Below are 17161 nucleotides of genomic sequence, written 5' to 3'. Positions count from 1 at the left end.
CGGAGGCGCAGCCGCCCCCAGGCCGCCCCCAGCGCCCGCTCCCGCTGCGGGGAGCGCAGAGCCTCCCCTGGCTACCCGCGGCCTCCTCCTCCGACCCCTGCTTCCCCGCGCCCGCCGCGACAGCCCTTACTCCGGCAGCAGTCGCCCCCGCAGCCGGCCCGGGACCGCCTCTCAGGGCGGCGCCGCCGCGCACACAGCGGCCCGGGCCTGGCTCTGCTCTCTCCCTGCCGCCCCGGGAGCCCGGCCCCGGCTCTCCTCTGCCGCCCCGGGAGCCCGGCCCCGGCTCCTCTCTCCCTGCCGCCCCGGGCGCCCGGCCCCGGCCCACGGGCCCCGCTCGGCGGCGGAGCCGTGGTGCTGCCGGGACGTCAGCTGGAGCGGGGCCGCACCTCCTGTGCTGGGCTCGGTTTGGGGCCACTCACTCCAAAAACTGCATTGGGGCGCTGGAGAGAGTCCAGGGAAGAGCAACAAAGCTGGGAAGGGTCTGCAGAAGAGGGCTGGTGAGGAGCGGCTGAGGGAGCTGGGAGCGTCCAGCCTGGGGAAGGGGAGGCGGAGGGGAGACCTCATCGCTCTCTGTAACTCCCTGGAAGGAGGCTGGAACCAGGTGGGGGTTGGGCTCTTCTCCTAAAGGAAAAGCGAGTAGGACAAGAGGAAATGACCTCAAGTTGCATCAGAGGAGGATTAGGTTGGACACGAGGAACAATTTCTTCCCCTTGTGGGTTGTCAAGGCCTGGCCCAGGCTGCCCAGGGTAATGGTGGAGTCCCCATCCTTGAGGAGGGCTTTTAAAGATGTGGTGCCGAGGGGCATGGCTTTGCTGTGACCTGGCGGTGCTGGTTAATGGTTGGACTCGGTGATATTAAAGGTCTCTTCTGGCCTGCAAGCCGAACCCCAAAAGCCATGCAGAGCTAGGCAGCAGGTGTGCTTTACTGCAGCACTGGGTGCAGGCAGGATGGCTCCACCAGTCCTGCACAGGCCACAGTCTCTGTTAGAAGAGCATCCATACACATTCATAATAAGAGGTAGAGTGATTACAATTACTTCTTGGAGTTCATTAACATTGGCATTTTCCCATTCTCCACCCCCGGTGGTCTTGAGTTGTTATCTGGGATGAAGGCAGCAGTCTTCCTCACAGGTGTTGTTTCATCTTCGATTGGCAGGCCTCTCTCGAGTGCTGAAGGCAGGATAGCTCTGCTTCTCCTCATCTCCTTCCTGCTTTCCTTAGTCAACACAGACCTGGGCTTTTTCAAGCTTACGTATCACAGATCTCCAACTCGAAGCTGTAAACATCTCTGCAGGGGCTGTTTAGGTTTGCATATTATCAGCTGACCACTGCAAACAAACATTTCTATGAAGTTTGGTGTTCTGTGTTTTGCTACAGACATCCTCCAAAATGTGCATCTGGTCTGGAAAGCCTTTTACCAGCACTCCTTGATTTTAATTTTATCACTTCCTGTTGGAGAAATTCTTGTTAGCAGAGCACACAAGAATTGATAAACAATGAGCAACCCGTGCTGGGAATGTCCTTGAATCCATCTTGGGAGTTTAGATAGCAGGCACAGGGTAGCTTCCCCCCACATGCAGCTGCAGGGGGTGGAGTGCAGCTGCAGGTGGGCAGAGTTTAGCCAGCCCCAGAGGCTGACCCTCAGATTGTTATGGTATGCTGACCTATTGATGCCTTACAAGTAACTCTGGACCCTCTGACTGTAACCAATCTTGGTGGAGCAAGCCTCTTGCTAGAAGTGCATATAAGTCACTGTATCATGGAAATAAAGGGGATTTGACCATCTCACCATATTGGTGACCAAAGAGTCATCTTCCCATAGCGCTCCACCGAACGTGTTTTCCGACAACTTCCCTCCGAAACAATTCCATGATTCTGCCTCTGCCTTCCAAAGGAGATCTGCTGCACTGGGTTCCACCCAGTCCTATGTGTCCCTCAGAGGTGCCCTGGGCTCAAGCTCTGCCACCCACCAGTCTGGGACCACTTCTCCTCCTGACTGGCATCTCCCTACAGCCTCAGTCCCCTCTGGGTGCCTCAGAGGATAACTTCACTTTGGAAGGCAAGCATCGCAAAAACGACACAGGGAGCAAGGCAAGTTGCAGCTCTGGGAACTAATTGCAGTTATATCCACAGCATAGAGGTTTGATTTGTAAATTAGATGTTGTTGGGCAATATAGACTGGCACAGACCCAGCTGCAGCCTTCAAAATCACGTGCTGGTGCTTTCCTCACCACTAAATACAGCATGGCCACAGGATGATGTCTCTTCAACGTCCTCCTTTCACAAAACGTGTTGGAATCAGAGTCAGATGCTGGTTGGGCTCAAGAATCTGAAAGATCTCTTCCAGCTGAAACAATCCAAAGGTTTTCTAAGTCTGTATCCTAGGAACAACTCTGCTGGGTGCTTTCAGAGGACATTTGGAGTGACACCATTCCTCCCAAGAGTAGCTGTAAGCCCTGAATGCTTTCCAATTAAATTTATCATTTAAATTTATCATTAAAATATTAATTTGATTCCCCCCCCCCCCCTTCCTTCCACCATTTCTCCTACCCCTGGGCTGTTGCAGTTTGCTATTGTTAGTCATGGCACAGTCTTCTAGAAATTGCTGTGTGATGCCTTTCAGTGACTTCATTAAAATGCATTCCTGCCACAGAGCTCTTTATCCATACATATTAATAAGGCTTGGGAGAGATAATTAAGCAGCGACTAATAGGTTCAGGAAGATAAGTCTCCGGCACAGGCAGCAGAAAGAATTTGTAGGTAAATAATTTGTATGTGTTACTGAAAAATCTTGGCAATAGTAATTAAGATTTGCTGAATTTCACTAATTTCATAGAGGTTTTCTATTTTCCCTTTTACACTTAGAGCGACTGGAACTGAACAAGCCAACCAGTTCCTGAGCTGACGCCCAGCAGCGTGGGCAGCAGGGGCAGGGAAGGGATTCTGCCCCTCTGCTCTACTCTAGTGAGACCACACCTGCAGTGCTGGGGCCAGCTCTAGAGTCCTCAGACAGCAGAGATAGAGACCTGTTGGAGCAGAGTCAGAAGAGGCCACAGCAGTGAAGCCCTCTGCTAGGAGGCCAGGCTGAGAGAGTTGGGGATGTTTAGCCTGGAGAAGAAAAAGCATCAGGGAGACCTTCTGGTGGCATTTCAGTGCTTCAAGGGGCTGGTCAGAAAGCTAGGGACAAGCTTTTTGAGCAGGGCCTGTTGTGACAGGACAAGAGGTGATGGTTTGAACTTAAGAAAGGAGGTTCTGACTGAAGGGAAGGGAGAAGTGTTTGACATTAAGGGTGGTGAGACCCTGTCCTATGTTGCCCAGAGAGGTCATAGATGGCTCATCCCTGGAACCACTGCAGGTCAGGTTGTTTGGGGTTGTGAGCAACCTGCTTTAGTTGTAGCTGCCCCTGCTGACTGCAGTGGAGTTGGACTGGATGACCTTTAGAGGTCCCTTCCCACATAAAGCAGTCTGTGACTCTTAGGATTCTATCTTTGATACTGTGCTCTCTTGTGTCATGAAACTCAACCCAGGCAGAGCAGTGGGAAGCAGTGCCACATCCCTGGATGGCTTCAGCTGTCTCCTGGAACTTCCAGAGCCTCACTCGCTGCTTCAGACCCTGTGGCAGGGAGATGCAGATCCATGCTGAGCCCAAGGAGAAGCAGAAAGGGCTACTTTCTCAGGAGAAACAGAGCACTTAAGGGCAAAGCAGACATTCCAGGGGTAGAAGAGACTCATACCAAATCTGGAGTGCGCTGTCTGCACCCAGGGTGGTTGTGAATGCCCCCTCCCTGGAGGTGTTGAAGACCAACTTGGATGGGGACTCAAGCAATCTGCTCTAGTGGGAGGTGTCCCTGCCCATGGCAGGGGGGTTGAAACTAGATGATCTTTAAGATGCCTTCCAACCCAAACCATTCTATGATTCTTGCAGCCTCGGGGGCACTTGTAGGGGTGGTTGTTGCTTACTTCAGTTCCTTCCTTTCATGGTGTAAGCAAAACTCTCTTCTCCCAACAGTTTGAGCAGGAGATGAGAGACAGCAGATGGTCTGCAGCTATAGAAAGATATTTTTCCTTTTTTGCACTTCCTGTGGGACTTGAAATGAATTTTTGTGCTCTCTGTGGTGCAGGTGATAATGGGGAAGGAAAAAGTGCTGACAAGAATTCATGTAAAGCAGGGGAATATGTTTGAGGTGGTCTGGGGTTCAAAGACCTGTGGATGGGAGTGAAAATGCTTGCTGAAGAAGGAGTTGGTGGTGCAGATGCTTGGGAGTGGATTTTCAGTCAGATTTGGGCTGCCCAGCATTTCTGGTTTATTTTAAGTTGACCCATATAACATTTCCCTGGATTCAGAAGATTTGATACTGCTCTGCTCTCTGAATGTAGCAGAGGGACCAGTGCTCAGTTCTGGTTTTCATGCTTCTTACTTTTCATAATTAAATGTTAGACTTTCACAGAATCCCAGCATGTTGGGGTTGCAAGAGACCTCTGGACATCATCAACTCCAACCCCACTGCTAAAGCAGGGGCACCCACAGCAGCCTGCCCAGCAGCACAATGCCCAGCTGGGGTTGGAAGCTCTCCAGACAAGGAGACTCCACAACCTCTCTCGGCAGCCTGCTTCAGGGCTCCAGCACCCTCACAACAAAGAGGTTTCTCCTGTTCAGGGGGAGAAACTGTTCAGCTGGGTTCTAATTTGTGCCCATTGCCCCTGGTCCTGTCCCTGGGCACCACTGAGAAGAGTCTGGCCCCATCCCCTGCCTCCACAGATCCTTTATCTCTTGCTGGGCATTGCTCAGATTTCCCTCTCAGGCTGCTCTGCAGGCTCAGCAGCCCTTGTCCAGAAGATATGAATGGGTTGAGCTTTAGAATGGAGATTAAGAAGAAATTCTTTCCATGACGGTGGTGAGACACTGGAAGAGGTTGCCCAGGGAGGTTGTGGATGTCTCCTCCCTGGAGGTGTTCAGGGCCAGGTTGAATGAGTCTTTCAGCAACCTGCCTGAAAGGGTGTCCATGGCTAAGGGAAGATGTCTCTTCCATGGCAGGGGGTTGGAACTAGATGATCTTTAAGGTACTTTCCAGCCCAAACCGTTCTATGAATCTATGGATGCTACACTCAAAACCAGGTTGAACAAGGCTTCGAGCAACCTGGTCTAGGGGAAAGTGTCCCTGTCTGTGGCAGAGGGTTGGAACTAGGTGATCTTTAAGGTGCTTTTCAACCCAAACCATTCAAAGGTTCTATGAATAGGATCAGTGCTCAAGATCAGAAATTGCTGCTTGCAGTAGAGGTTGCTTTGACTCAGTCTTAAAAGGGATTAAACCTTCTCCTGGAAGCTGAGTGCTGCTCGCTTCGAGTCAGGGATAAAGAGACACTGCCTTCCACTTCAGCCTCCACATGTGGATGTTTATCACCAAGAGAAGGCATCACTCAGCAGGGTTGTGTGTGTGCTGGGAGGCAGCTTGGGATAAATAACAAATCCTGTAATGAAGAGCCAGTGGATTCTAATTGACTTATGTGAGTCCTCGAGCTGCAGCCTTGCCTTTCTCTCTCTGGTCACGGCACTGAGCTTCCTTTGTTTGATGAACACTGAGAGCAAATGGAGTGAGGGGAGCGAAGAAAAAGAATAGCTGTGGTGAATGGAAGCAGCCTTGTGTGTTTGAAGTTGTTTGCAGGGCTTATTTTAGCAGCTTTAGGGGAGAGCATTTAGAATCTAGAGAGTAGCATTTAGGAGGACCATTAATGTGGTTGCTTGCTTTAGCATCAGCTGCAGCTTTGCCAGCAGAGAGGAGAGGAGCCATGTGAGGAAATTCAAGCTTGGAGTGGAGTCCTCACTCCACTGTATTTAGAAACTCACTGAAGTGCACCGGATGTTGGGGGAAACCAGAACACACTTTTCAGATTGTCAGACCAAAGGCAGGAAGGTTCCCACAGAACCCTCCTCCTGACTTCTGTTTCTTATTTAGATTTTGTTTTCTAATACCCAAGAGCTCTTAGAGGTCTTCTGCCAGCTGTGGCCTGGAAATTTGTCTAAATTAAAGCAGGTTTTGCTTGGTTACTTTAAAAGTGTGAACAGGCCCACAGTGGGTTCTTTTTTTGGGTTTTTTTTTAGGTTTTACATCACTCTAAAGTAAATCAAAATGGTTTGAAAATAAATTTGAATAATTTTCTTTTGCCACTTGATGGACAGAATTGGGCCTATTTGGCCTGAAGAAATCAAGGCTCCAGGGAGAGCTTACAGCAGCCTTCCAGTAGGTTACAGGAATGCTGGGGAGGGACCTAAGAAGGGCTTGTAGTGACAGGAGGAGAAGCAGTGGATTTGAGCTGGAAGAGGGGATATTTAGACTGGAAGTTAAGAAGAAATTCTTTCCAGAGAGGGTGGTGAGACACTGGAACAGGTTGCCCAGGGAGGTTGTGGATTCTCCCTCCCTGGAGGTGTCCAAGGTCGGGTTGGATGGGGCCCTGAGCAGCCTGGACTAGTAGGAGGTGTCCCTTCTAACCCAAACCACTGTATGAATCTCTGTATTTGTATCTCTGCAAAAGGAAGGGCTAAGCCTTGGCAGATGTCCTATGCATCATGTCTGCAATTGATATGAAATGTTAAAAAGCTTCATTTAGTTGTTGAAAGATAGAAGAGAATACAAAGAACAGGTGACAGGACAAGAGGAAATGGCCTCAAGTTGCCCCAGGAGAGGTTTAGGTTGGACACGAGGAACAACTTCTTCCCCGACAGGGTTGAGTCGTAGAGCATTTGGCTTGGAACATTTCTCAGCCCAACTTGTTCCAGTTTGAAGGTATCACTCCTCGTTGGAGGCTGGATGAGGCACTTAATCATAGAATCAACCAGGTTGGAAGAGACCTCCAAGATCATCCAGTCCAACCTAGCACCCAGCCCTGTCCGGTCAACTAGACCATGGCACTAAGTGCCTCATCCAGGCTTTTCTTGAATGCCTCCAGGGATGGTGACTCCACCACTTTCCTGGGCAGCCCATTCCAATGCCAATCACTCTCTCTGTGAAGAACTTCCTCCTGACATCCAGCCTATAAATCCCCCAGCACAAATTGAGACTGTGTCCTCTTGTTCTGTTGCTGGTTGTCTGGGAGAAGAGACCAACCCCCACCTGGCTACAACCTCCCTTCAGGTAGTTGTAGACAGCAATGAGGTCACCCCTGAGCCTCCTCTTCTCCAGGCTAAACAACCCCAGCTCCCTCAGCCTCTCCTCATAGGGTTTGTGCTCCAGGCCCTTCACCAGCCTTGTTGCCCTTCTCTGGACACATTAGAAGGGTTAGGTGATAGGCTGGACTCAATGATCTTTGAGGTCTTTTCCAATCTGGTTAATTCTGTGATTCTGTCACTCCATGCATTTGTAACAAGTTTCTCTTCAGCTTTCCTGTAGCCCTCTTGAAATCCTGGAAGGCTTCTCTGAGGTCTCCTGGGAGAGGTTAAAAGAGATGAGGCAGAGATATGAGACAGTCTGGTCTGTGGCAGATGAATTTGGCATTTCTGTCTTGCCACAAAGAGCCTACAAACCCATGAAGAGTTCTATAATAGTGCCAACTGTGGAAACAGAGCTCATTTGCAGAAGACAAGGAGTGGGAACTCTTGCTTCCATTACTGCTGCTGGCTGATGAGTGGTGACACCAAAGCCTCAGCCTGTGTTCAGCTGCTCACAGTCCCTTGAACATGGTTTTGTAAGGCCACTTCTAGCTAGTAATTGGTAACTGGCTGTGGTCAGGGGAGTCAGAGAAACACAGAGGAAGAGGATGAATCACTGAGTAAATAGACAATGGATGCTGGAGGAGCTGCTGGGACACACAGCTCCTCTGGGGCAGATGTGACTGGTTTGATTTCTGTTGGCAGGAAAAGGTTATTTGAAAGAGGAATGGAGTCTGAAGGCATGGTGCCAACTCTGCACATCCACCCACACCTTCTTGGTGCATCCCTTGTCTCTGTTTAGTCTGTTAACCAGTTGTCAGCTTTTCCCATATCCCCTTAGTGACCCTGCTTTGGCAGAGGGTTGGGCTGGATGGTCCTGCATCTACAGAGGAACAACTCCAGGCACCAGTACAGCCTAGGGGGCATCCTGCTGGAAGGCAGCTCCATGGAGAAAGGTCTTGGAGTCTTGGTGGACAGCAGTTATCCACGGGACAGCAAAGTGCCCTTGTGGCCAAGAAGATCCATGGCATCTCTCTGCACTGCTGAGGCCATACCTGGGCTACTGGGTCCAGTTTTGGGTTCCCCAATTCAAGAGAGACAGGGATCTGCTGGAGACAGTCCAACAGAGGCTACGAGGACGATTGCAGGAACTAAACATCTCTCCTCTGGAGAAAGACTGAGAGGTCTGAGGCTGTTTAGTCTGGAGAAGAGAAGGCTGAGAGTGAATCTGATCAATATCTATAATTATCTGAAGGGTGAGTGTCCAGATTAAAGTGCCAGCCCCTTCTCTGTGGTGCCAAGTGACAGGACAAGGGGCAATGGGCACCAGCTGGAACCCAGGAGGTTCCATCTGAACAGGAGGAGAAACTTCTTTGCTGTGAGGGTGCTGGAGCCCTGGAGCAGGCTGCCCAGGGAGGTTGTGGAGTCTCCTTCTCTGGAGAATATCAAAACCCACCTACATGTGTTCCTGTGTGACCAGCACTAGGTGATCCTGCATTGGTAGAGGGGTTGAACTTCATGATCTCCAGAGGTCCCTTCCAACCCCCACTATTGTATGATTTCTTTTTACATGCTCCCTTAGAATGTGATCTCCTAACCTGAGATCATCTCAGTGTTGTTTCCTTTGCTGTAAATATCAGTGTCATCCCATCCTTAGAAGCCCCTGCAGTAGGAGGTCTGTGTAAAGAGACATTTAGCCCAGTGAGAGAGCACCAGAGTTTTTAGTGGAGTGTGTTGGCAGCTTCTGTCAGCAGTTCTTGCAACCACATAACATGGAAGGGGATAAAAATACCATTGACTGCCACCTGTGTGCCACATAAAGGGGGCAGGGTGAGGCAGGACAAAATCAGACAGACCCAGTCTTAGAATCATAAATTCACAGAGTCAGCCTGCTTGGAAAAGACCTTCAAGACCAATGAGTCCAACCATTCTTCAGCTCTGCCAGGGCTGGTGCCAGACCATGGCCCTCAGAACCACAGCTCTGCCTTCTTTCAACACCTCCAGGGATGGGGATTCATCCACCTCCCTGGCGAGCCTGTTCCTGTCCTTGAGAACAATTTCAGTGAAGAAATTTCTTCTGCTGTTCAACCTAAACTTCCCCTGGTGCAACTTGAGTTTTTTTTGTCTTGTTCTGTCACTTGTTCCTTGGAAGAAGAGCCCAACCCCCACCTGGTTTCAGCCTCCTTTCAGGGAGATGTAGACAGTAGTGAGGTCTCCCCTCAGCCTACTTTTCTCCAGGCTGAACACCCTAGCTCCTTCAGCTGCTCCTCCCCAGTCCTGTTCTCCAGACCCCTCACCAGTTTTGTTGCCCTTTTCTGGATCTGCTCCAGCACCAAAATGTCCTTCTTGGAGTCAAGACCCCAAAACTAAAGCCAGTGTACTGGAGATGTGGCCTGACCAGTGCCCAGTAGAGAAGAAAAGCTCAGCAAGTAATTTTCTGTCCACTCTTTTGTACTATTTTTAGGTTATTTGAAGAGCCTTAATGCACCTTGTGAGTGCTGGGGCTGGGACACTTTGCTAGCCAGCAAGCCCAGATCCATCCTTCAGCAGATGGAGCCTTCAGCCTTCCTGTGAGGGAAGAGGAAGTGAGGCAAGATGCTCAATGCTAACATTTGTGTGCATCCAGGTAAGCTGTTTATTTATTCCTGTCTATGATGCTCAATCACCACGTTGCAACCAAGGACAAAAGCAGGCATCTACATAAATATGTGATGCCCAGATGGGGTTTGAATGTCTCCAGAGATGGAGACTCCACCACCTCTTTGCACAGCCTGTTCCAGTGCTCCATCACCCTTAAATTAGAGAAGTTCCTCCTCATGTTTGGATGGAACTTCTGATGTTCCATTGCCCCTTGTCCTGTCATTGGGCATCACTGGAAAAAGCCTGGTCCCATCCTCCTGCCTCCCACCTTTGAAGTATTGACCAGCACTGATGAGATTCTCCCTCAGGCTGCTCATTGCCAACCTACAAAGCCTCAATTCTCTCAGTCTTTCCTCATCACAGAGAAGTTCCAGTCCCCTCAGCAGCTTTGTAGTCCTTTGCTGTAGCCTCTCCAAAAAACCTCTGTCCTTCTGGAACAGGGGAACCAAGAACTGGATACAGTCCTCAAGATGAGGCCTCAGCTGGGCAGAGCAGAGGACGGAAGAGAACCTCCCTCTATCTGCTGGCCACATTCTTCTTAGTGCACTTCAGGCTCCCAGGCTCACAGGATCTCAAGGGTTGGAAGGGACCCAGAGATCATTGAGTCCAACACCCCTGCCACAGCAGGACCATACAATCTAGCTCAGGTCACACAGGAACACATCCAGACAAGCCTTGGAAGGGTCCACAGAAGGAGACTCCACAACCTCTCTGATCTTCTTGACCCTTACAGTCAAGAAGTTCTCTCTTGTGTTGAGCTGGAACCTCCTGTGCTGCAGCTTCCATCCATTGCTCCTTGTCCTATCCCAGGCAGCAAGTGAGCAGAGCCTGTCCCCCCTCTCCTGACCCCCATCCCTCAGATATTGATAACCATTGATTAAATCCCCTCTCAGTCTTCTCCAGACTAAACAACCCCAGGACCCTCAGCCTCTCCTCCTCAGGCAGTACTCCTGTCCCCTAATCATCCTCACAGCCCTCCACTGGACTCTCTCCAGCAGATCCCTGTCCCTCTTAAACTGGGGAGCTCAAATCTGAACACAGTATTCAAGATGTGGTCTCACCAGGGCCGAGTAGAGGAGGAGGAGAACCTCCTTTGATCTGCTGGACACACTCTTCTCAATGCACCCCAGGACCCCATTGTCCCTCTCGGCCGCAAGGGCACATTGCTGTGCCATGGATGTTATCCAGCAGCACTGCTCTCCAGGCAAATCACCTCCCAACCTGTACTGGTGCCATTGGCCTTCTTGGCCACAAGGACCCACTTCTGGCTTGTGATCATCCTGCCAGGTCCTCAGAGGTGTTCTCCAGCAGCTCCACACACCCCCCCATGCCCCCCCCCCCCCCCCAGTCTGTGTTGGTCCATGGACTTGTTCCCCAGGTGCAGGATTTGACACTTGCCCTTGTTGAACTTCATTGGATTTTTCTCCCCCAAACAGAGATGTTTGGATCATCTTGCCCCTCACATCCCTGACTTCAGTGAGCTCCAGTGTGACAAGCAGGCTCAGGCAGGGAAGGAGCTCTTCAGGTGGGCTGTAAGATCCTCAGAGAGTTTTCAATAGACAGATGGATAAAGCCTCCTCGAAACCTCTAAGTCACTGTGGACATCTTTTGATTCCAAATCTTTTTGATCTAGGGTAACCTATGGAACCTCTGCAGCTCTCAGCCTCATTGCTGAATGAAAGAGGCCCTCACATTTTGCCTGTTTTGTCTGACAAGATCCTTTTCTCAACATTCATCCTTCATGGCCACAGTTGAAACATTTAAGATGTCAAAAAGCACCGAACAGTGGGGTCTCCATTCTGATGGAGCCATTTTTAGCTGCTATTGTTGGCAGTAAAGTGAAGAGAGAACAGAGGCTTCCAAACTGAAAGCAACCTGCTTCGTTCAAGAAGCTGCTCTGGGTAAGTGAGTAAATGGAAGGAAATGTCACTTTTGACCTGGTTAGATCCTTGAATCCAATATTTAGGGCAATACTGAAAAATCAGGAATGCCAGAGAAGGATCTGCAAGAGCAAGAGGAAACTCTGTGGTTTCAGACCTGGCTCTGCTTTGTGACAGGAACACATTGCTTAATGTGGATTCACACAATCCCAGTGTGAATCCAAGGGACTTCTGGAGATCATCCAGCCCAACGCCCCCTGCTCAAGGAGGGGCACCCATAGCAGCTTGTCCAGCAGCACAATGCTCAGCTGCGGTTGGAACCTCTCCCTTGTCCTGTCCCTGGGCACCACTGACAAGACTCTGGCCCCATCCTCTTGCCCCTAAGGTTCTTTAGCTCTTGCTGAGCATTGATCAGATCCCCTCTGGGGCTGCTCTTCTGCAGGCTCAGCAGCCCCAGGGCTTTCAGCCTTTCCTCCTCACAGAGATGCTCCAGGCCCCCCAGCAACTTTGTAGTCTCCCCTGGACTCTCTCCAGCAGTTCTCTGTCTCTCTTGAAGTGGAGAGTCCAGAACTGGATCCAGGACTCCAGATGTAGTCTAGGCAGGGCAGAGTAGGTAGGAAGAGAAGGTGCTGGTTTTGATGCTGAGAAATACTGATGAGTGTAGCTGATGATAGATGTGAGATAGAAGGAAAGAGCTGCAACAGCATATTTCCTGCTGGCAAGTGGCACTGCAGTTGGAGCTGGGCCTTTGAGTACCTTGTCCTCCTTGCCCCTCCAGTAAATCCAGTCAACACTGGTGACCTGAGAATGACTGCAAACAGGGAACTCTGAAATGTTCATGGAGAGGACATCACAGACAGCCAAGAAACCACAGCTGGGCTGTGCAGTTAGAAGAGTGATGCTTTCCACAAAAACCTCACTGAGACTTCCAGCTGTAATGGGCCTTTGAAAATGCAATCCAACTGCTTCATTTTTAGGTCCCTGACCACCATCCTCTGGTCTCAGCAGAACAGCAGCAGTGTTTACCAGCTTCATTAATGCCAGAGGCAGATTTATGTCTCACAGCAGTGGTTGTCACATCAGGAATTTTCATACCAGAACTGCAGCAGCATTCTGGTCCTACAGAAGTCATCAGAATTGTTTTGGTTGGACAAAACCCCTGAATATCATCCAGTCCAACCCTTAGCCCAGCACTGCCAGCTCACCACTAAGCCATGGCCCTCTACACCACATCTAGACAGCTTTTCAATCCTTCCAGGGATTAGGACTCCACCACTGCCCTGGGCGGCCTGTTCTAAGCCTTGACAACCCTTTCCATGAAGAAACTGCTCCTCATGTCCAACCAAAACCTCCTCTGGTGCAACCTGAGGCCATTTACTCTTGTCCTATCACTTGTTTATTGTGAGAAGAGATCAACCTTCACCAATCTTCATTCTCAGATCCCCTCTTTGGCTGTAGCCAAGCTGTCTTTGTGCTTCTAAAATCTTGGTTTGAACCCCTCAATGGATGATGCTGAGGGATATTGTTTAGCACTAGCCATGGCAGAGTTAGAGAATGGTTGGACTTGATGTTCTTAGAGGTCTTTCCCAAGCAAAATGACTCTGTGATAATTTATGTTTTCTTCTAACTTGGCCAGTCAGCAGAGAACTCAGCTAGGGAATCAAGGCATGCTTTAGAAATCTACCCAGCTGAGACTGGGGAGGTTTAAATTGGACATTAGGGAAACGTTTTTCATGGAGAGAGTGGTCAGGGAGTGGGGTGAGCTGCCGAGGGAGGTGGTGGAGTCACCCACCCTGGATGTGTTTAAGGGTGGTTTGGATGTGGTGCTCAGGGCTATGGTTTAAGGTGACTCTTGTAGAGTAGGATTCTAGGTTGAACTTGGTGATCCTGAGGAGCTTTGCCAACCTGCCTGTTGCTGTGACTCTATGAAATCACCTGTGACAGAAGTGTGAGGTTTTCCTCTGCACAGAATCCCAGCGTTGCTGGTGTTGGAAGGACCTCTGGAGACCATCCAGTCCAACTCCACATCTGCTCAGATGGGTTCCAGTTTGTGCCCATTGCTCCTTGTCCTGTCACTGGGCACCACTAAGAAGAGTCTGGCCTCATCCTCTTGCCACCCACAGGTCCTTTAGGTCTTGCTGAGCATTGAGCAGATTCCCCTCTCAGTGTGCTCTTCTCCAGTCTCTCAGCCTTTCCTCCTCAGAGGCCCCTCAGCATCTTTGGAGTCTCCCCTGAACTCTCTCCAGTAGTTCCCTGTCTCTCTTGAACTGCACAGCCTGGAACTGGACCCAAGACTCCAGCTGTTGCCTCTCCAGTGCAGAGCAGTTGGGTATAGACCCATCAGTGTGGGCAGAGCAGTGCTGAGGGCCTTTCCCACCCTGCCCCATGGTGTTCCTTGGTCCTTGCTCATGGCAGTTTGCTCTTTATCTCATGTGCCCTCAGGAGGCTCAAAGCCAGCAGCAGAGCTCCCAGGCCCCAGCTCAGCTCAATGAGGCGCAGCAGGACCGCTGGGATTAATCCGAGTGGGAATGCAGCATATTCCTGAGGGCTCTTTCATTGCTGAGCACAGGCAGTGGTGGGGACACTGCCAGATGAAAGTGGAGCTGGCAGCATCCATGAGCCCTGTCTGGGGGCTGCATTCCAGCCCACAGACTGGTCTGAGTTGGGAGCTGGTGCTGCTTCCCTCTGCCAGGTTAAAGGCTGCAGGCTGGAGGAGGAGCATCTTTAATTTGAGTCTGATGGAGCCCTGGCGCAGGCTGTGCAGAGAGGTGGTGGAGTTTCCATCTATGGAGATACAACCCACCTGGATGCATTCCTGTGTGACCTCTAGGTGAACCTGCCTTGGCAGGGGGTTGGACTTGATGATTTCTAGATGTCCCTTCTGACCCCTACCACGTGGTGATTTTGTGAGGAGTGAAGAATCCAAGTTCTTCAGAATTCTTCAGAGCAGGACCATAGCTCAGGTCACACAGGAACACATCCAGACAGGCCTTGAAAGGCTCCACAGAAGGAGACTCCACAACCTCTCTGGGCAGCCTGTTCCAGTGCTCTGGGACACTTACAGTCAAGAAGTTCCCCCTTGTGTTGTGAGGTGGAACCTCCTGTGCTGCAGCTTCCATCCATTGCTCCTTGTCCTATCCCAGGGATCAGTGAGCAGAGCCTGTCCCTGCTCTCCTGACCCCCAACCCTCAGATATTGATAAACATTGATTAAATCCCCTCTCATATTCTCTTCTCCAGACTAAACAGCCCCAGGTCCCTCAGCCTCTCCTCCTCAGGCAGTGCTCCAGTCCCCTAATCATCCTCACAGCCCTCCGCTGGACCCTCTCCAGCAGATCCCTGTCCCTCTTAAACTGGGGAGCCCAAAACTGAAGGCAGTACTCAAGATGAGGTCTCACCTCTCACATATGGTTATATTTCTATTAACTCAAAATGTTGTTATTTTGGTTCTTGTTTTCCTTTCCTTCAGCCTCCCAATCCTACTGGTAAAGACTTGCTATAGGCATAGCTTAAACATTTCTAGCACTGGGATACTTAGAATATTTTGGGTTGGAAAAAACCTCTAAGATCACCAAGTCCAACCCTCAATCCAACACCACCATGGCTATCAAACCATGTCCTCAACTGCCATGCTCACAGGTTTCTCAAACACCTCCAGGGATGGAGACTCCTTCACCTCCCTCGGCTGCCTGTGCCAATGCCTGACCACTCCTGCAGCAAAGAAATTCTTCCTTATATCCAGACTAAACCTCCCCTGGGGCAACAGAAGGCCATTCCCTGTTTTCCTGTCACTTGTTGCTAGGGAGAAGAGACCAACCCTCACCCAGCTCCAGCCTCCTTTCAGGGAGTTGAAGAGAGCCAGAAGGTCTCCCCTCAGCCTCCTTTTCTCCAGGCTGAACACTCCCAGCTCCCTCAGCTGCTCTTCACCAAACCTCTTCTCCAGAGTCTTCCCCAGCTTTGTTGCCCTTCTCTGGACCTGCTCCAGCCCCTCAATGTCCTTCTTGGAGTGAGGGGCCCAAAACTGAACCCAGGATTGGAGGTGCAGCATCACCAGTGCCCAGTACAACCTGTCTTGCTGAAAAAGAAGAAAATAAAGAAGATTAATCATTCCTGGTTTATTTTAGAATCTTTACTTCTGACAACAGAAGCCATTTGTGTGTGTTAACAGTGATGCAGACACTGTTGTTTGAGTCATCCTCGCTTATTTTATCCTTGTTCTTAGAAATAACTCTCTGAAAGGTCAATCTTGGTTTAGTAATTGTGATTTTGGGGGGTTGGCAGGTATGCTCTAATTCCAAATAATTAACCAGGGCAGCATGGCATTCAAGAGAGAAATAAATAACTCCTTCATTCCTCTGCTCTCCTCTCAGCTCTTTGGCTCAGGGGCTTCAGTGTGTGGCTCTAGGGCACCACTGCTCACCTCTCCACCCCTCTCCCAGGAGATGACAGACAAGCAGGACGTGTCTGAGGTCCTTCTGTGCAGGATAACTGAGCTGGGGAGAGGAGAGGGGGAGAGGGTGGAGAATAATTGACTGCAGATACAGACTGACAATAAATTTGTACGCCCCCAAGAGTCTGGAAGAACCAGAGGAGGAGCAGTGAGTCACTTGTGAGTCATAGAAGCCTCCCTGGATTTATCCTGGGATGATTTACTATGTGCACCACTCCTTGAGCTGGTCTGTCTCAAAAGGACAACCCTCAACAGCCCTGAATATCACTGTGGAAAAACAAATGTTAGCTAACAGCAATCATTCCTTGGCAGCTGCAGGCTTTCTTATGTAAGAGGGAATCAGAGAACCCTAGAATTGGTTGGGCTGGAAGAGGTCTTGAAGACCATCAGGTCCAACCTTCAAATCTGTCAGATCAATGTTTGGATAAGAAATGGTGAAAAGAAAAACACAAAAAGAAAAACAAACCAAAGAAATGGTTAAAAACAAAACCAAACAAAACAAAAAAACCCAACAAAAAAAAAGCCCTCAAGGTGCAAGGGAGTTTGGCTGCTCAGTCTGCAGGTAGCAGTTGTCAGGTCACCCCCTGACACAGATTTGGGAGCTGCTGTGGGGGTGTCTTAGGGATCAGCCAGAGACCCTCCACTGAAGTGGTGGGCAGCCATGCAGCAGCAGTGGCAACACTTTGGTGGTTTAATTCTGTGTGCTTTTGCTTTCTCCTCACTCTTCTGAAGGTTCTTTCTGCTGAGAGCATTTTCACTGCAATGCCTGAGGCAGTGTTGATCTCCTACCAAGCCCTCATCCTGGTGACTGCCTGCTGAGGGTGTGCTCAGGGACTTGCCCTTCTCCTCAGCATGGATGCCAGCAAAGGAGGATGAGGATGGAAGTTTCATCTCTCTGGCATAAACAAGGCTAATGAAAACCATCTGGGTTTCAGTGGGTCCTTTGGAATTGGGTGGAAATCACCACTGGAGAATACCAATTGTAGCAGAAGCTGTCTTAGACAAATAAAAGCTGTAGAAGAGATTTGTACAAGTCCTGCGCTCTGCCC

The sequence above is a fragment of the Pogoniulus pusillus genome, chromosome 8, assembly GCF_015220805.1.
Source record: "Pogoniulus pusillus isolate bPogPus1 chromosome 8, bPogPus1.pri, whole genome shotgun sequence".
NCBI classification, from domain to species: Eukaryota; Metazoa; Chordata; class Aves; order Piciformes; family Lybiidae; genus Pogoniulus; species Pogoniulus pusillus.
The sequence above is the reverse complement of the archived record's forward strand: the minus strand, read 5'-3'. Positions refer to the sequence as shown.